This window comes from Geotrypetes seraphini, chromosome 1, assembly GCF_902459505.1.
Source record: "Geotrypetes seraphini chromosome 1, aGeoSer1.1, whole genome shotgun sequence".
Lineage (NCBI taxonomy): Eukaryota > Metazoa > Chordata > Amphibia > Gymnophiona > Dermophiidae > Geotrypetes > Geotrypetes seraphini.
The window spans coordinates 240,356,319-240,377,584 of NC_047084.1; the positions used below are offsets into that span (position 1 = coordinate 240,356,319).

The 21,266-nt window shown below is 43.8% G+C and overlaps 1 protein-coding gene across 4 annotated transcripts in view; it reads left to right on the top strand.

The window, feature by feature from the left end:
- The window catches only part of PPARGC1A (PPARG coactivator 1 alpha), a 260,571-nt gene that overhangs the window by 234,480 nt on the left and 4,825 nt on the right, over positions 1 to 21,266 (top strand). The window lies entirely within an intron of this gene.

The window sequence follows — 21,266 nt, forward strand, 5'->3', positions numbered from 1 at the left end:
TACAATTGTAAATTTACTTGCTGCATTTGGGCACTTACACTAATGCCAGCTCTATGGCTGGTTTAACTGCAGTACCTAAATGTTAGGCACATCAATATTAGGTTACACTAGTATTCCTTTAATGGTGCATCCTCGGGGCATCTAAAAGGAGGCACCAAGCTGTTGAATTATCCCATAATGCAGCTAATGTTTTGCACTCTTGGTGTAAAACAGTAAGGGTTTCTCTCTCAGTAATGATGTTGTTCTATCACTGGGCAGCAGAGGACACTGGCCCAGTAGTACAGAGACTACAACTCCCAGGATTCACTGGGCTCAGGGCAGGATTAATTCATCGAGGGTCCCTAGGCACACAAGTACACTGGGCCCCCCTGCCCCCTGCCCCGACCCCACCATGCGCCCAGGCGGAAACAGGAAGCTGCGTCAGAGGGAAGCTTTGGGCAAGCAGCACCGCTTGCACAATTATAGTTCCCGTTGCCTTTCTTACCGCGTTGCTTGCTTGTCTTACTTTCCGTTGATTGGGGGGTGGGCACGTTGCCGATTGGGGTGGGGCCCGAATTGCCGATCGATGCTGGAGGGGCCCATTGCTGTTTGGAAAAAACAATGTTGATGCCCTCCTTCATCGGGCCCCCCTGACCATTTTGGGCCCTAGGCACGTGCCTACTTGGCTTATTGGTTAATCCTGCCCTGACTGGGCTCAGCAGTCCTGCTGAGTTACAGAAGTAATCCTTAGGCAGGGAGGAGAATATATATTTGAGCCTCGGAATAGTCCAGCAGTCCGGCATTTGGCGGTCCGGCGGTCACTGTAACCTCACACAAGCGCTTTCCAGCATCTGTACACAATTGTGAGATGGAGTGGAGAGGACAATCATGTATAGATGCAGCAAAGCGCTTGCATGAGGTTACAGCAGTGAGGCGGACAACGTTCCAGAATGTAAGGTAATCATTGGAGGCAGTGCAGCTTGTGCATGTGTCCGGTGCTGGAGGATATGAGAGCTGAAGGCAGTTGCGGACGTGACTGCCGGACACTTAAGGCACAAGTTTTCCATAAAGAATCATTCTTTATAATGCCGAAGGCCTCAAAATAGTTGCTCCAAAATCTTGTCTCTTGCAGTTGATACTTTGATAGTTTTTCACTGAATTTCAAAACATAGAACTTTCACTGAATTTCGAAACATATAACTTTTTCACTTTCTGCTTGTTGCACTGCTTTCAGCTGAAATTATCAGAAGCAATTAAGGAAAGGTTTATAAACTATAACGAGTTTTACCTCATGCAAAGTTGTTATTTCTTTAATAAGACATTAATTATTTTTTCTGCGGCCCTCCAAGTACCTACAAATCCAAAATGTAGCTCTGCAAAGGGTTTGAGTTTGAGACCGCTGCTCTACAGAGAGGAAAAAAAAATAATGCTGCTGGGGGAACAGGATTTGCTGGAAATCCTGGAATGGTTTTATTAAATAAAAAGCAGTGGAATTCCTGGAGTGAAGTGCTGTGTTTTAAAAGTCAGTACTTCGGTTATACTGGGAAGATACCAGAAGCAGAGACTCCAGAATGGGTATCTGGGAGGACTACATGAAAGGGGTCCAAAAATCCACTTCTAGATCTAGCTAATGTGCTAGAACAGGCTAAACGCCAACTTAAAGACTTATTGAAAGACCAGCTATATGCTGTTAAATATGTAGCCAAATTAAGGAAGGAAAAGAACGACTTCCAAGGGCAACATCTAATGACGGAAGACCAGTTGCAGAATCAGAAGGAGAAAGTAAGAGAAAGTGAAAGCGCATTGCAGAGCTTAGAGGCAGAGATTGCCAAACTCTGGGTAGCCCTAGACCAAAAGTCTGAGATAATAAAGGAGCAGAGTACCCAGTCCCAGGAGAGGGATGTGGCAATAACAGAATTACAAGCCCAATTGAAAGCCAAGATACAAGAGCTGGTGGATGTTAAAGACTGCCTGAAGCAGAAAGCAGAGGAGCTTATCTAGCTGCAGGAGCAGGTAACCTATGTGAAGTCCTCAAATGCAACACTACAGATGCAGGTAGCAAAACTAATTGAGGAAGGAGAAAAGGCAAAAGAGCTCACCCAAGCTGCAGAGTTGCAATGGGAGAATGCAGGCGGCTAGAACTGCTAGTGGAAAAACTGTGCTGTAATGAAGTCCAGTTTAAGGGAGAATATCATATACTCCACCAAAATTCGTGGGGGTTATGTTCCAGGAACCCCCGTGAATTTCAAAAAACTGTGAATACATTTTTTAAGCAGGGGAGACAGGAGAGGGCAGCTGGAGAGGCAGGATAGGGCAGCCAGAGTGCCGGCGAGTGAAGAAAATCAGTCACTGTATTCTCCGACTGCTTCTTCCTGTACTAAAGTCGGGCCTCACCAATCAGGAGCTGCTTTGACACGCAGCTCCTGATCGGTAAGGCCTGGCTTTAGTACAGGAAGAGGTGGCTGGAGCATACAGCGAGTGATTTCCTTCACTCGCCGGCGCTCCGGCTGCTCTCTCCTGCCTGGTCATTCGCGGTCGGAAAATACCATGAATGACCAGGACCGCAAACCGCTGACCGCGAATTTGCGGGGGAGCACTGCTTTGGTGGAAGACAGAGCCAGCTGGGCAAAAGGGAAGGAAAAGATAACCTGCAGAATGCAGGAACTGCAAGCCCAATCAGTCTGTTAACAGTCCAGAGAGAAGATTTCCAGGCCAAAGCTGAAGCAGCAGGGGCCAAAGTGGAACAGCTACAGCAAGAGTTGGCTACGACAGTGCCAGAGTAGCAGTGTACTAGAATGCAGGAGCAGTTAATAGAAGCATTACAGAACTGTGAGGCAATGAAAAGCAAAGCAAGGGGGCTGGAAGAACTGAATGGCCAGCTCCAAAGAAAGTTACAAGAGATACACCTCTGGGAGGAGGAGGGGGCGAAGATGGCTGAGAGAATCCAGCAAGAGCATACTCAACTAAGAAAAGATAATAATTTGTTGTTCCAAAAGCTGGGGGAGACCCAAGTTCAGCTTGCTATCGAGACTACTGTGAGGCTGGCGTGCCAGAAGCATGTGTAAAAATTAGATATGAAGCTGCAAGCCATTCAGAAGCAGCTACAAAAGAGACAGACCCATCGACTGGAAGAAGAATCAGCCCTAGGTCCTGGGAAGTGGCTTCCTAATGCCCTTATGGGGCTGGGAGAGACTATTTGAGAAGAGAATACACAAGATGACCCTCAAGAGAGGGGCCTGACAACCTCTATAGAATTCTGGAAGGAGTTAAGACAGGCATTCATGCCTGACGATGGGGTAAGTGTATAGTATACCGCAATGAAGTTCTCCAGAGGTGGCTATCCACTGGGATTTAGAGTCCAATTCTACCCTATGTCTAAGAGCCCAAATGCCAGTATAATAACCACAGAAGGGAAGGAGTCTCAATCTGTAGGACCTGACAAAACTCCCTGGATGGAGGGTGAAGTCCCTCTAAAAAGAATGAATACCCTGGGAGAAACTGGAGTGAGTCCAAGGAGGGGATTGGAACCCAAATCTGAGGAAAGACTAAAATATGCTAGACTTGCTTTGAGGAAAGCAAAATCTGTGAATTCTGAGAGAAGGCTAAAACTAAAGAAGGAAAGGACTCTAATTTGGTTATAAGAGGTGACCATAGTCCTAAACCAAAACCCAAGTCTACAGATATAAGCAGTAAAGTGGTAAAAGATCAAGTACAGCAGAAGCCGAAGGAGGCATTGACCCGAAACTCTCCAGTGGGAGAGGGAACCCAGAAAGTGTTGGCCAGTAGCCTGATGACTACTCTGGACTACAGGAAAAATAAGAGATGGGTGCAGCAGGAGCCATGATGGAACAGGCAGGAATGCGTAGAGATCAGAAGTCCGAGTATGCAACAAAGACAGTGGAGAGCCTGGGAAAGCCTGATGACTAAGAAGGCAATTTCCAGGAATATTATGGATGATCCAGAGTTCAAAATGCCTGGCCATTGGCGTGATGGGGTTCAATGGCTGCAGTGCTTACTGTGCCCTTCTCACATAAGTATGTGTGTGGAGTAGAAGGTGAAAGGCTAGCCTACCACATGAGTCTAGCATATTACAATTGGTACTGATAATGAATAAACAACCATTTAAGGTGTGCAAAAATAATAGTACATTCCAGTCAGTTTGCTCATTTAATCTCTACAACTTTGAGTAGTGCCTGTTGCCATTCTTGGTGGCTCTACTTTGAGTCATAGCATTTCAGATTCTTTCCAGTATGTTGCAGCCATATAACCTAGGTTGCTTGGAGTGTATTATAATGATTAAAAGTGTTAGAAGTAGTGCTTGTCACCTTTATATACGCAGTGAGCCAGCTTTGGCTTGGTGCATATAACATTGGCTAAGCCAGCTGAGTTGGGCTCTAATGGGGATGTTTTAAGGTGGGTGGGTGGGAGGGGGTCCGGTGGGGGGGGAATGTAAGGGTGTTGGGAATTCTGTGAGATGGCATCAGTATAATGTAATGTAATGTAATGTAATTTATTTCTTATATACCGCTACATCCGTTAGGTTCTAAGCGGTTTACAGAAAATATACATTAAGATTAGAAATAGGAAAGGTACTTGAAAAATTCCCTTACTGTCCCGAAGGCTCACAATCTAACTAAAGTACCTGGAGGGTAATAGAGAAGTGAAGAGTAGAGTTAGAGGAAAAATAAAAATAAAATAAACATTTTAACAAGATTTTAGTTTCCAGAAAAAGGGCTTCTTCAGGGAAGAGACTTGGCCGACAGTCCCAGGATGTCTATGTCTCCTCCCCTGCGATGTTCTCCCATCCATGCATTCCCTCCCAGACACACTGCCCGTGCCCCAGCCGCTCCAAGGAGGCTGCCCCAGATGAGGCCCACGATGAATGCAGGATTCTCTCCTCTGCGGGAAAGCCGCCCGGAGCCGACAGTCGATCTTCATAGCGGATTGCAGGGGGGGAAGAGTTCACACTCTTGGTAGGATCGGGTCTGTGTTCTCTCGGTGGTTGTGGCTGGTCTCGTTGCTGCTTAGGTGTAAAAGCAGTTGATCTCCACTGCTGCTGATATTTAAAAGCAGGCAGATTGATCTCTCCAATGGACTGCAGGGGGAGGAGTTCACAATCCTGGCAGGATCGGGTCTGTGGGCTCTTGGTGGTTGCGGTAGGTCTCGCTGCTGCTTGTATGTAAAAGCAGTTGTTTTTCTACTGCTGCTGATATTTAAAGCAGGTAGATTGATCTCTTAAACGGGATATAAGGGGAGGAGCTCTCGATAGTGGCGGCTGGTCTTGGTGCTGTTTAGGTGTAAAAGCAGTTGATCTCCCAATGCTGCTGATATTTAAAAGCAGGCAGATTGATCTCTCCAACGAATTGTATGGTGAAGAGCACACACGCCTGGCAGGATTGGGACAAAGGCTCTCGATAGTGGCGGCTGGTCTTGGTGCTGCTTAGGTGTAAAAGCAGTTGATCTCTTACTTCTGATGATATTTAAAAGCAAGCAGATTGATTTTTCCAACGGAATGCTGGGGGAAGAGCTTACTTGTCTGGCTGGATCAGGGCAAAGGGCTCTCGGTAATGGTGGCTGGTCCTGTTGCTGCTTAGGTGTAAAAAACAGTTGATCTTCCTAGTGGACTGCAGAGGGAGGTGGAGCTCACACTCTTGGTTGGATCGGGTCTGTGGGCTCTTGGTAGTTGCGGATAGTTCCGCTACTGCTGAGGTGTAAAAGCAGTTGATTTCCCACTGTTGCTGATATTTAAAAGCAGGTAGATTGATCTCTCCAATGGACTGCAGAGGGAGGAGTTCACGTGCCTGGCTGGATCGGGGCAAAGGGCTCTTGGTAGTGGTGGCTGGTCCTGCTGCTGCTTAGGTGTAAAAGCAGTTGATTTTCCTAGCGGACTGCAGGGAGGGTGGAGCTCATATTTTTGCAGGATCGGGACTGTGGGTTTTTGGTGGGTTGGTCCCGTTGCTGCTGGGTGTAAAAGCAATTGATCTCCCACTGCTGCTGATATTTAAAAGCAGGCAGATTGTCCAGGGAGAGGAGCTCTGCACTCAAACTGCCATCCTCCTCGCCTCCAAGTTCCGGAATATAAGGGCAGGGAGGAAATTCCCTGGTTGAGAGAAAAGAGTTAAGGTGGCAACAGGAGCTGATTGGTGGAGAGTTTAGTTAGGGTGGTAGGAGAGCAGTGATTAGAGGGTTAGGGATTGGAGTTAGAAGGTTTGGGATGGATTTTGGCAGGTTTAACGCATTGGTGTTAGGGAAGGCGAGAGGGAGGGGTGTTTTTGGTGGGAGTTTGTGGCACTTTTCCTGCCCTGCCCACTCATTGTTTTGGATGGGAGAGATGTAGGGTTGGGAAGCTGGTGTGTTTGCGACTGGGATGGACAGATTGCAGCTTTGCCTGTGGCAAAAAAGTATCTGGTGATAGGGAAATTTCCTCTCAAGGTGGTTGACAATTGAGATGAAGGGAGAAAAGAGGTTATCTGTCTTCTTATGTGCAGCCTTGCCACGGGTGGAAGTGGGCCCTTGCAGCACTAAGGGTCTTTCTAGGGTGGGAGTGATTCAGCATCTGGGAAATTTGGGTGAGGTTAGTTTGTTTTTCTTTATCCTTACCAATACTGTTTACTTGTGTCACAATAAATAAGCATGTGGGAATTACACTATTGACCTCTTCACAAATCACAGTAAAGAGCTGGTAAAGCAACTCCCTATTGAAGAGATACCTTGGCTTATCATCTTCATTATCTTCATAACATGACTGTGTCAGTGTTCCTGTTGAAGAAAATCTTGCCTAAACCTCCGGTGCATCAAGGGCGGGGGCAGTCTGTCCCAGATGCAGGCAGTTTGGGGATGCTTGGAGCACAGTCTGCTTGTGAGTGGCTGCCAGCTCTGTTGGCCCCCTACCCTGTTTGATGTCAACTTTCTGTTCTGGGATGGGGGCCACAGAGCTGATGGCTGTACACATGCAGACCACAGCCCCTCCACTGATAGCACCCTGCCTGGAGGAGGAGGGCACTCTGGCTGGAAATGGGGGTGTTTCATCCTGGGTGGCCTGATATGCCAATGGCCTAAACACAGCGCTGTTGTATTTCAAGAATAAAACTAATTGTTGATCTTTATGATGCAACCGCAATAAGTACTATGATGTATAGAAAACCCATATCACAAGCAGAATATAAAATATATATATATATAAGAAATTGTCTTTCATGTTACAGAAAAATATGAATAGTGTGTGGATTTTTTTCCCCCCCAAATAATGTGACAGTGATAAAAATGAAACCCAGTGTTGAGAACAAATATGCAATAACTCACTTCCCAGGCAAAACAGACAGTGTAAAGCTGAAAAAAGTCAACTGACTGCAAGAGATACAAAGCAACAAGATGGAAATATAGAAGGTAGCAAATCATTTGTCTTAACATTAGCTGATAAAACTGGATCAACGCCAGTCTTGAGCTGACTTACGCTATTTCCTACAGTTGTGAAGTCAAGGGTATCTCTATCATCTCACAACCTTTGGGGTGTAATTAAGTTCCCTGGGTAAACTCTTGACCATTATTCATCATGGGGGCCTCTTATGACAAAGAAGACCAATTGATTTTTCTTATCAAAGCACTCTGTGTGAGACAAAATACTCTTATAAGCAAAAATAATTGTTATTGCAAGAGTCTTTCACAGGAGTAAACTGATAACACTGTTCATCAACTATACTTTTAGTATTCCAAAGTAGACTCCTTGCATCATATTGGCATGATCCATAGTTCTTTATATATATATATATATTAATTAATATCCATTTGTTACATTAATAAATTGCAAGAAAAATTAAAAATAAAGAGAAAAAAGGCAAGAAAGAAAATACATTCATAAATCATCACATAGTCCACATTAATGGGGTTGTCTTGTTCCTAAAAGGGCAAGGAAAATATTTCTAAGGAAAACAATCTCAAATTATTCAGTCGTGACAGGCATTAAAGTCAGTCGTGACAGGCATTAAAGTATATTTCTAAGGATGGCATATTGAGATTGAGGAAACAGGAAAGAGGAGTCATGAGAAATGGTAGAGTCCAGCATCGTAATATTTAACACTGCATTAAAAGTTCAAGCCTTAACAATCTGTCAGCATTGGGAAGATATCTGAGCATTTTAAAGTTTATTTCAGAAAAAAAAAAAAATCTTTTGTTCTGGTTATCCCTTGCCCTCATATTTGTTTCCAGTTCTGTGGAAGCCATATAGGTCTGTTTTTTATAAACTGCAACAGCTGAATGATCTACTAAATAGATAAGTGAGGAGATTTCACAGTGGATGGCATAAAGAGAGAAATCTTACTAAATACCTGTATATACAAATGTTGAGATCCTGCGTTAAAATAAAAAGCCTGACTAGATTATCACTGTGATAAGGCAAACTTAGATATTCAGCTTCCTGACATCTAAGGCATTATATAGCTCAGGCCAGCTCAGATGGTTGGCCTCTTTCTATTAAACTAGGTTTAAATCCAACCAGCCAAAATCTAGCCAATTAAAGTAGATTCCAACTTGAAATAGCTGTGTCTAGGGCTTGTGGTGAGTTCTGCTAACTGGCTAGTACTTAAAATCATTGCTGTCTGGTTAATGAATGTGCCTTGACCTGATTCCCAGATCCAAATGCCTCAATGTTTCCAGTGGCTGAGTATAACTGCATAGTAAAGCTATATGCAGATCATGCCAATTTCTGGTATAGGTAACGTGCTCTAAAACAGTGGTTCCCAACCCTGTCCTGGAGGACCACCAGGCCAATCAGGATAGCCCTAATGAATATGCATGGAGCAGATTTGCATGCCTCTCACTTCCATTATATGCAAATCAGAAATTGAAAGGGGACAGGTTTAGAACCAATGCTAGGAAATTTTTCTTCACTCAGAGGGTGGTGGACACCTGGAATGCGCTTCCGGAGGCTGTGATAGGACAGACTACATTAAGGGTATTCAAAGAGGGATTGGACAAGTTCCTGAAGGATACGGGGATTGAGGGATATAGACAGAGGTAGAGATAGGTTCATAAAAGGGTATAGATAGAAGAATAATGAGGATTGAAAGATTTTAGTCAAAGGATCACTTACAGGTCATGGACCTGATGGGCCGCCGCGGGAGCGGACTGCTGGGCGCGATGGACCCCTGGTCTGACCTAGCGGAGGCAATTTCTTATGTTCTTATGTAGTGAAGTTCACATTAAAAGTTCTAGGAAAAGATCCTGCTTATATTGAATGGTGAGCCCTTAAAAACCTACTGTACCTACATTAAGATGACACCTGCAGGCATAAGGGCTATTGTAAGTTTTGGCTGGGGTTTGGAGGGTTCAACATACAATATAAGCAAGATATAGTGACATTTGTACATGGGAATTTTAATGTGAAATTCACTATAGTACTTCTTAGAAGAATGCCTTTGCAATGCTCAGCTGTCTGAACAGTTTGCTAACAATGTTGGTTGCCTAGACAAAAACTTTCTTTTGTGTGTTTTTCATGTGGACATATTTATATTCAAGAATGGCTAAAAAAGATAAGACGCACTAAGGACCAAAACATCTACATAGGTCATAAAAAAAAAATAAAAGATAGACATCTTGCTGTTTTGAGAATGGATATTTTCTCTACTGGATTTCTGGACGTCTTTCCCAAAACGTCCAAACTCAGACTTAGACGTCCTATCGAAAATACCCCTCCACAGTTATAGTGCAATTATGATAATTGGTTGTTAGTGATAATTAGCAGCTAATGTGTCAATTAACTTTTATATGCAATTTTAGGTAGTCTATAACCTGTATGTACAATTTTGTGTGCTAAGCGTCACAAAAAGGTGGTACATACTTACTTATGTACTTAAAATTGTACACACAACATTATAAAGGGGGCTAATGCCTTAGTGCAATAACATATTTTCACAGTGACAAATCACAACAAAACTTTTAATCAAAGAGCTCAACCCTTTTAATCCTTTTGGTTAAAGGATCATCCGACATCCGACTCGGGCCGCCGCGGTCGACATCCGCCTCGGGGGGGGGGGAGGAAGAGAGAGAGAGAGCTTCGGGCAGCCAGCAGCCGCCGCGGCCGACATCCACCTCGGGCAGCCAAACCCAGAAAGCATTTTAACATAAGTAGGGCATGGAGTTCAGGAGGAAGGTATGGGGGGGGAGGAAAATACTGCACAGGGAAGTGGGGTGGGAGGGAAATGTTGCAACACACGGAAATGGAGGGGCAGAAAAGGGGTTGATGGACAGAGGAAGAGGTGCTGATGAACAGAGAGGGGGGCAGAAAAATGAAGACAGGCCTACTGCTGGACAGGGGGAGCAGGAAGGAGGTGATGATGGACAGGGGGAGGTAAAACAAAGGGAGAAGGGCTTCTGGATAAGGTAAGCAGTGATGGGGTGGTGGAGGACACAGGGGAGGTAAAAGGAAGGGAGAATGGACAGGGGGAGCAGTCAAGGGGTGGTAGTGGACAGCCAAGGAGAAAAAAAAAAAAAAAAAAGACAGACAGAAATACAGAAAGCGGCTAAGGAGAGAGAAAAAAAAATAAAGACAGACACACACACATATATTCTAGCATCCATTAATGTAACGGGCTATAAGACTAGTAAATAAATATTATTATTAATAAAGTATGTCCCTCATGCAAATATGCATCATGAAATTGAAGCAGATATCTGCAGAATAGGGTTTAGGTGGAATTTTGGCATTTACGCTCATAAATGCTACTACTACTATACTCTAAGGGTTCCTTTTTTCAAGGTGCGCTACGGGGGTTAGTGCGTCGGACATTTCATCACGCACTAACCCCCGCGGCAAGCCATAAACCTAATGCCTCATCAATGGAGGCGTTAGCGACTAGCGCAGCAGGCGGTTGAACGTGCGGTTTCCGCGCGTTGACCGCATACCGCACCTTGATAAAAGGAGCCCTAAATATTTATATGCTTAAGAGATCTACAGATGTTAACACCTGTGTTATAGAATGTATAAATATATTTTTGAATATTGACTTCCTAATTTATTCATATAGGGTTGAAATCAATAAATGGCTTTTGAAATTTGCTCCCCAAAATAAGTGGTGGTAAGCACCAATTCTATAAAAGGCACGAACCCTTTATAGAACTGTGCATAATGCCAATTCTCATACCTATCTTTAGGTACTAGACTTAACACTTGCTGAAACCTGGTATAAATGCTGGTACCCAAGTTAGGCACACTGAATCCAAATTATTTAATTCTGTGCATAATCTTTTGGAATGCCCAGACATGCCTATAGCCATGTTAAATGCCATGCCTTATACTCGTAGAATGGTGTGGACATAAGAACATAAGAATTGCCACTGCTGAGCCAGAACAGTGGTCCATCGTGCCCAGCAGTCTGCTCCCGCAGCAGCCCTTAGGCCAAAGACCAGTGCACTAACTGAGTCTAGCCTGACCTGCGTATGTTTTGGTTCAGCAAGAGCTTGTCTAATTTTGTCTTGAATCCCTGCAGGGTGTTTTCCCCTATAACAGCCTCCGGAAGAGTGTTCCAGTTTTCTACCACACTCTGCGTGAAGAAGAACTTCCTTACGTTTGTACATAATCTATCTCCTTTTAACTTTAGATAGTGCCCTCTCGTTCTCTTTACCTTGAAGAGGGTGAACAACATGTCTTTTTCTACTAAGTCTGTTCCCTTCATTATCTTGAATGCTTTGATCATGACCCTCTCAGTCTCCTCTTTTCAAGGGAGAAGAGGCCCAGTTTCTCTAATCTCTCACTGTACAGCAACTCCTCCAACCCTTTAATCATTTTGGTCGCTCTTCTCTGGACTCTTTCGAGTAGTACTGTGTCCTTCTTCATGTATGGCAACCAGTACTGGATGCAGTATTCCAGGTGGGGGTGTACCATGGCCCGGTACAGCGGCATGATAACCTTCTCCGATCTGATTGTGATCCCCTTCTTTATCATTCCTAGCATTCTGTTAACCCTTGTCATCGATCAGTACTCCCAAGTCTCTTTCCTGGGGGGGGTCTCTCCAAATACTGCACTGGACATCCCATATTCGTGTATAAGATTTTTGTTACCAACATGCATCACCTTATACATATCTACGTTAAACCTCATTTGCCATGTCGTGGCCCATTTCTTGAGCATATTTATGTCACATTGCAGGTCTTCGCAATCCTTCTGTGTGTTCACAACTCTGAATAACTTCATATCGTCTGCAAATTTAATCACCTCGCTCGTCGTACCAATTTTCAGGTCCTTTAAATATGTTGAAGAGCACGGGTCCAAGCACCAACCCTGCGACATTCCAATCATGATGCTTTTCCAGTCCGAGTATTGTCCATTTACACCCACTCTCTGTTTCCTATCCGCCAACCAGTTTTTAATCCACTTGAGTATTTCACCCTCGATTCCATGGCTTGCAATTTTTCAAAGTAGTCGTTCATGCGGGACCTTGTTGAATGCCTTCTGAAAATCCATTATGCAATTAAGGAAGCGAATGGGACTTGGAGTCATCCTTGACTCGTACCTAACCATGAGAGACCAGGTCAGTTCACTGGTCAAGATGTTCTTCTTCCAACTAAGACAGCTCAGAACCATTAGATCAGCCTTGAGCCCAACAAACTTCAGAATGGTGGCTCAAGCGGTACTCATCTTCTACCTTGACTACTATAATGCCCTCTACTGCTATATTGCTGAGAAATACCGTGATAGACTACAATTGCTCCAAAATACAGCTATGTGGCTAATCTTACACAAGACCAAATATGATTTATAATTTTTATTCATTTTATATAATAACTTATACAAAGTGCAAGAGAATATCATAATAAAATCAAACAGCACTTTCATACTACATCAAATTCTTAAGACAACACAAACTTCCTCCCACCCAACCCCTCTTACCCCTCCTAGATGTGTATAAAGAATATGAATAATACAATAAATAATCTGAATAAAATCAAATAAACCATCATATACTGCCATGGTCTTTAACAAATATATTCAATGGGCTCCAGATGTCATTAAATGCCCGGGACTGACCATTGTGTTCCGCTAACATTCGTTCATACCGATAATACAAACACAGTGACTCCCACCAGAATGTGAAGTTTAGATGATCCTAATTTTTCCAGTTTCTTGTGATTAACTGCAACCTAACTCTAGACATTAACAAGAGAAGCTTATATTTGTGAATATCAAGCGGACTCTCGGGCATAATTGAAGTTCCAAATAAAATGGTCCCATATGATAATGGAATAGGAACACCAAAAACTGAAGTAATTTTGCCTCCATATGGATTTCCAAAAGGCCTTAATTAACGGGCAATGAAATAACAAATGATCTAATGTGCCTGGCTCAAACTGACAATGCCAGCATTTAATAGGAACTACACTGGTTGCCTGTCAGAAGCAGAGTCCATTTTGAGGTTGCATGCATGGTACATAAGGCCATTTACGGTGAAAACTCAACTGGACTCTCATCCGCCATCCAAATCACACAGTCCTTCCACAACTCAAGGTCAATCCAATGATGGAAACTACCACTCCCTTCTGCATGCCATATTCGAAGGAAGGCTCTCTTTGCGACTACCTTTGAGTTTCTGGGGCTCAGAAACTGGAACAACCTCCTGGGCAGTCTTCGACAAACACCCACATACTTCCAATTCAAGAAAGCACTAAAAACTCACCTTTTTTCCCTCAATGCATTGACCCTTTCCCATGTAGTCTCCTGCATGATATCTTCCATAAAATTTCTTTGTAATATCTATGTCTCTGTAGCAATTCTAATATTGTGTAAGCTGCAATGATTCCTAGCGGACATTTGCAGGATACAAGAGTTGATATGGTATGGTATGACTTGTATACTACCTTTTTGTGGTTACATATTCAAAGCGGTTTACATATATATAGGTGTATATTTTGTACCCTGGGCTAGATTCACTAAGCAAACCAATCATGTACCGATCGGTTTGCGACCCAATTTTACTCCGGCCCGATTCACTTATCTCTATGCCGATCTGATTGTGAACTGTGCATGCAAATGAGGGGAACGGCATGCAAAGTAGGCAGGAATGCGATTCACAAAACAAATTTCGTGATCTGACTGGGCTGGCCGATCAACCCAAGAAGCGACTACTGGGGACCAGTCGCAAACGTCCTTTCTGACTCTACAGCTCATTGCCACCCTGCTCTCTGCTGCCTCGAATCTCTCCTGCCTACCGCCCCAATGCTCTGCCCCGAATCTGTCCTGCCTGCCGCCCCGAATCGCCGCCCTGCTCTCTCCTGAATCGCTGCCCTGCTCTTCCCCGAATCTCTCCTGCCTGCTCTGCCCCGAATCGCCACCCTGCTCTTTCCTGAATCTTTCCTGCTCTTCCCCGCACTGCGAGCCCATGGCCTGCGGGTTTAAAGCGGGTTAAAACCATGGCCTCGCTGGGCTACAAAAAGTAAAGTAAAAGTTTTTTTAAAAAAATTCACGGCTCAGACAGGTCTTAGATGCATGCACAGACCATCTACAGTGATCCGTGTCGGCAGATGGGGGCATCCTCCAATCACCCCCATTTGAATATTGCCAGTTTGTGAATCCATTGGACCTGCCCGGATTGGACACGGATCGGTCACGATCGGGCAGGTTAGTGAATCTAGCCCTAAGTGACTTGCTCAGGGTCACAAGGAGCAGCACTGGGTTTCAGTCCCACAACCTCAAGGTGCTGAAGCAGCAGCACTACCACTGGGCTCCTCAGCTATTTTGCATGTGCATTATGGGCACGTCCATAAATTTGAGTGCACAATTCTGGACACCATATATAGAATCTGGAAGTTAATGGCTGAATATTGCCACTTACACTATTAGCTATGCTGTACATGTAGCTAGTGCCACACCCAGAATGCCTCATACAGCACCTCCTTTTTGACCATATAATTCTGGATGTATTTTGATTTATATATCCAGATCTACATGTTCAGCAATCCCAATTTTTTTGTTTGTTTGTTTTTCAGAAGCACTTATGAAGGCGGCGCCAGCCACATAAGTGCTTTTCAGTATTGACCTGTATGTCTCCATTCTGCTCTTAGCACTGGTTTTGCTGTTCTTATCTGAACTATACACTTTGCATATCTTTTCAAAGATACTAACCTGTAATGTTGGCACCTATACAACTCCACTGAGATCCTTTTGTGGGTTTGATAGTCTTATGAATTCCACTGGACAAAAGAAATTGATAAAATTCAATATGGGGAGGGGGGGCTCCTTCTCAAATTTGGATGCCATCTTTACTGTACTATTTCTTAGGATTGTAAGGATTCGTTGAGGTGTAAATAAACATATCAGTGAGGGCAAGAAGGTTGATAAGATGTATCAGAAACTTAAAAAGTCATAGGCTAGGAGGTAGTGGCTTGTTATGAACCAGTAAATGGTTACATAATAGGAATCAAAGTGGCCTATGCCCTAAAACTTAGTATACACAAAAAATACTATGCTGTTCATCCAGTAGCGTAGAGAGGGTGAGAGGTGCCCGGAACGGTGGCACCCCTCCCCCACTCTCTTCTACACCCCCATCCGCTCCTTCCCCACCCCCTACTGCTGCGCGTGCCCCTTTCCTTCCAACGTGCCTCTTCAATATTCCCAGCGCAAGTAGCAACCCCAACCTGCTGCTTGTGCCAGCGTCGGCTCTTCCTCTGATGTCACTTCCTAGGTGTGGGTCCAGGAAGTGAAGTCAGAGGAACAGCAGGTTGAGGGTTGCTGCTTGCGCCAGGAATATTAAAGAGATACATGGGAAGGGAAGGCACATGAATGTGCAGTAGTGGGGGAGGGGGGCGGAAAGGAAGATGGGTGCCAGAGACCCCACCAAAACGGCACCTGGGGTGGTGTAGTAAGGGGGATTACTACACCACTGTATTCATCAAGGCCCCATAACATTAGGAATAACATTAGGTTATTCCTGTCAGAGCAAGCAATAGCCTGGGAGGTGTGGGGTAGGAGACAAAGAAGAAGAGAGAGAGAAAATGATCAGACCGAAGATATGGGACACAAAGAGTGGGAATGAACACACAAGTGCTCCGACTCATTGACTTTTGTGTTTCATCTACAATAAAGGACTTGCTGTTGACATCCTGGAGCACCAGTGTGGTCATTCCCATTCTTTCTGCCCTTTGTGACTTTCTATCATTTCTATCCTTTGAGGAAGTGTTTTAGTCTCTTCTGTTTCTTTCCATACAGAAGATCTACAATGTACCGTACATCTGAATATTTCAAAAATATTTATCATAGCAAGTAGTGCCAGAGCCAGTAAAACAGTTTGGTTGCTTTGTTTTCTGTTTAATCTCATCTTGAGCACATGGTTTTTTTCTTCAAAATGTACTTAAGAAACCCAACTACTTTGGTTTACTGGAAAAATCTCCTGCAGAGTAGTGACAGACTCCTGAAGGTTTCTGTGCCGAAACGCTTGCAGTGTTGAGTCCTTCATTTACATTGATATAACTGAATCCCCACTTTTAATAAAAGTTTGTCTTTGGAAACATCTCTATTTTCTGACTTGTTTCTTCTTTGATCTACGTTTCTGTGAGAACATCATGGTGCTTTGTGTGCTATAAAAATTAGACACGCTGTTTATAGACAAGGGCATAGAACAGTTATGCATCTAACTGCTAATTTGTGTAAATTAGTGCTTGTTAAGGTCAATTATTGATATTTATCACCAATTAATTTATGTGTGTAACTCACCCTATTCCTAAATGTGTACCCAACTGCATGGCTAACGGGCACCATCCCCCAATATTCAGCCAGCAATGGTCAGCATGTTTTTACATGCTGAGCACAGCTGACTAAATTATCCAGTGATATTTAGTGCCGGGCCATGTCAGGAATATCTCTGCATAATTCCAAGCAGCCCTCATAAGTATTGTGCTGTGTTTTTGTAAAAAAGCACAGAAAAATACTTATTTAGGCCCCCCGGCCCGATATTCAGCCAGGGCCTGAATATGCAGGCAAATTTTGGACAACCTTGAGAAGTCCTAAATTCACCTGCTCATCTCATATGAATATTGCCAGAGCTCGCATAATCAGTAGGTCCTCCTCAGCACCACCCCCTGGCCTACATCTGTCCAGCCCACTTTTTTTGTCCCAGTCAGAGCCACTATTCAGCAGCACTGACCGGCTTAGTGTTGCTGAATATCAGCGTTTAAATATCTCAGAACCATTTATAGAATTTAGAGGCTTGTGATATGAGACATCTTATGTGTATTCTTTTGATCATTTTATTAAATTATTAGTATTATCTTTTGTAAATTTTTTCTGTTCTTTCACATCCTGTCCTGGAATCTAGATGATCTCTGGATTCTGCCTTTGGCAGTAAAACTCATCGTATGTATCCAGCTTAATTTTATATAGGTTTATAGCAAGGAGACTGAACCATGAGGCAGAAAAGGACTTTCCATTCTCAGTCTAGCCTATCCATACTGTTTAAAAAACAGGCAGTATTAGCACTTACTTTTATGGGCTAGCTAATAGTGTTCACAAGCTATGGAGGTTGGCATTTTGATTTCCATGAATATTTTTAACAAAATAAATGCTAAAACTTTTTAGAGAAAGTTTTAGTGAATAAGTCTCAAAAATAGGGCTGAATGGCTGATAAACTGAGTATCCAAATGTCAGATGAAATGTAAAACTGAAATAATAATTTAAAAAAAAAACCAAAACATCAATTTTGCATAGAATATCTAGGTATAGACATCACAATAAAGGATAAGGATTTGGTCACAGACAGCAAAGATAAACTACAGGGGATTCATTGATGAATAACAATGGTGAATGTATAAACAACCTGATGCACACCATGTTATGGTCTCTACTTGTGTCGGGGTCTAAATACATAGTTAAAATGCATAAATGAATAAATTATATGTACATCTCTTTCTCCTCAATACGGTTCTCTTGACCTATTAACCACTTTCCTTCACCTCTTAAGTTCATTCAGTTTGTAATGTCTTTTAATCTTTTGTAAACCGCATAGAACTTCACGGTACTGCGGTATATAAACTGTTATTATTATTATTATTATTATATGTGTTTAGACCCCTGATGCAAGTAAAGACCAAAACCGTAGTCCATGGCAGATCATTCAGTAAGCTCAACATTGTTATTCATTGACTGATTCCTTGTGGTTCTTCTTTGTTGACTGTGGCCAACTCCTTATCCTTATTACAGTGTCATTTCTTGGTGTTTATCCCTCTTTAGTGTGGTAAGTACGAACTGGGACATCCAAGCACTGACCATTCTCTGAGTACTAAACAAAAGGCTATGGTGAACTTGGTGCCTTTTGTGAATACTTATGAGAACACTGGATAATACATATTTATTTGCTGGCACATTCAGCAGCTATTTTAGAAAGATACAGTTTAGAAAAGAAAATGATTATGTGGGGCAATATATGTGAAATGCTGACAAGTAAAGTGTCAGTCTTGCAACATGCACATGTACAGTATGGTGTCAGGTCAAAAGCGCGCCGGGACAAAGGCGCGCCCAGACAATTGAGCGCAGCGCGGAGGCGTGCGCCGCTCAAAATTACTGTTTTAGGGCTCTGAAGGGAGGGCGTGGGGGGGAACCCCCCCCACTTTACTTAATAGACATCGCGCCGCGTTGTGGGGGCGTTGTGAGGGGTTTGGGGGGTTGTAACCCCCCATATTTTACTGAAAACTTCACTTTTTCCCTGTTTTTAGGGAAAAAGTTACGTTTACAGTAAAATGTGGAGGGTTACAACCCCCCATAACGCCGGCGCGATGTCTATTAAGTAAAGTGGGGGGGTTCCCCAACAAAACCCCCCGTCGGAGCCCCTAAAAACAGTCATTTTGAGCGGCGCGCACCTCCGCGCTGCGCTCAATTGTCCGGGCGCGCCTTTGTCTTTCGCGCCGTTGTCTATGAACCGTACAGTATAGAAACATAGAAACATAATGGCAGATAAAGGCCATATGATACATCCAGTCAGCCCATCCGCAGTAACCATTATCTCTTCCTCTCTCTAAGAGATCCCACATGCCTATCCCACGCCTTCTTCAATTAAGACACATTCTCTCTATATATAGCAGAAGAAGAAAAGGTACAGAGAAGAGCAAACAAATTGATAAATAGTATGAAGCATAGGCAGTGGAATGCTTTTTTGTCTGGGGGGGCCCAAAAGCTTCACCCTAGACCTTGCCCAAGCTCCACCCCAGACCCGCCCAAGTTCTGCCTCAGATGCGCTTCAGAAAAAGGAGGACAGATTAAGATATACGGTTTTTACTTCCATTTAAAGCACTGGATGTAAAACCCGGATGTCTAAATCAGTCCTCCTTTTTTTCTGGAGCCAATTTGCTAATTTTAAAGTGAGGGCTGTTTTGGGGTCAAAAAGGCTGAATGAGAGCTGACAAATATCTTCTTACTTGGGGCCATGATGCCACTAATGCTTCTCGGCCTTCATTCCTATCAGAACATTTGATCTTGGTAACATATGCAGATAACCTCTATGCAAATTCCAGACCACAGACTAAAAGTACTAATATATATAAACAAAACCCTAAGATGTCAGACTCTACATGCAGTACAACACCAGAGAAATAGAAATAAATTTCTTCCTGAACAGTGCAAAACTGCCATATTTCAATCACTAAATTGAAAACAAAATCATTTTCCTTACCTTTATTTTTCTAATCATCTTTTCCCAGTCTCTGGTCGCACTTTCTTCTGCCTGTGCTCTTACCTCCAGGACCCTTCTTATACATTTGCTGTTTTTATCATTCAATTTCTGCCCTACATCCATCTTTTACATTAACTTTTAACATTCAACTTCCTTCCACTTTTCTGGTTTCTTTTCAAAATCTATCTTCTTTTCCATGTCTTTCCTTCCTTTCCAATATATCCATGTGTAACATCTCCTCCCTCTTTCTTCTCCTCTATTCCAATCTATCCATAAACAGCATTTCTTCCTTCTCTTCCCTTACCTACCCATTGCTGTGCATATCTCCTCCCTTCCCCTACCTCTCCATTCCTGTGCACCATGTCTTCCCTCTCTCTCCCTTTCCTCTCCATCAATGTTTACCATGTCTTCCCTCCCTCCCCTTTCCCTCCATCACTGTGTGCAATCTCCTCCCTCCCCCTACCCTCCATCACTGTGTACCATCTCCCTCTCTCTCTCTTTACCCTCCATTCCTGTGCACCATCTCCTCACTCTTTCTCACTTTCTCATCCATTCCTGTGCACCATCTTCTCCCTCTCTCTTACCCTCTTGTGGTCTGACTTCTCTGTCTCCCCCCTTCTATGGTCTGGCTTCTTTCTCATTTCCTTCCCACAGTCTGGCATTTTCTCTCTCCTTCCCTCCACCTTTCCATTCCCATGGTCCAACATCTCTCCTTTCTTTCCCCCCTTCCTGTGGTCTGGCATATTTCTCCTTCACAGAGTCTGGCATCTATCTCCCCTCCTTCCCTTCCTTCTTCTTCCCTACTGAGGTCTGACATCTCTGTTCTTCCCCACCTCCATCAGTATGGAATCTCTTTCTCCTCCTTCTCTGGTCTCAAATCTCTTGCTCCTTTCCTCCCCATGGTCAGACTTCTCCCCTTCTCTTACCCCCTTCCCATGGTCTGCTATCTCTCTCCTCTCCTTCCCACAGTCTGGCATCTCTCTTCTCTCCTTCTCTTCCCTCTTTCCCCTACTGTGGTATTGCATCTGTCTCTCTCCTCTTTCTCTAATCTTGCATCTCTCTCCTCCTTCCTTCCTTCCATCCCTCCTCTTTCCTGTGATCTGACATTCTGACATATCCTCCTTCTCTCCCCCCCTTCCTGTGACCTGGTATCTCCTCTCCTTCCCACAGTCTGGCATATCTCTCACCCCTCCTTTCCTTCCATTCCCTGGCCTGGCATCTCTCTCTCTCCTTCCCTTCCCTTTCCAGTGGTCTGACATCCCTCTATCCCTCCTTCTATCATTCTTCTCTGAAATCTGACATGTCTCCCTTCCTTGTGTCATCTCTCCCCCCCCCCACCCCAGTGTAACATTTCTCCCTTCCTTCTTCCTTTCTGTCTCCCGCAGTCCAACATCTCTCCCTTCCTCCTTTCTGGCTCCAACATTTCTCCCTCCTTTTCCTCCCTTTTCACTCACTGCCCTCTCCCCTTCCTCTGATTGTGACATTTCTACTTTCCTCCTTTATGCCCCCCCATCCAACCTCCCTCCATGAATCAAACACTTTCTGTCTCCTGTATGCTTCCTCTCTCTCTCTCTCTCTCTCTCTCTCCTAACCCCCTTCCCTTAAGTGTGACATTTCTCTCTCCTTCCCACCCCCAGTCCA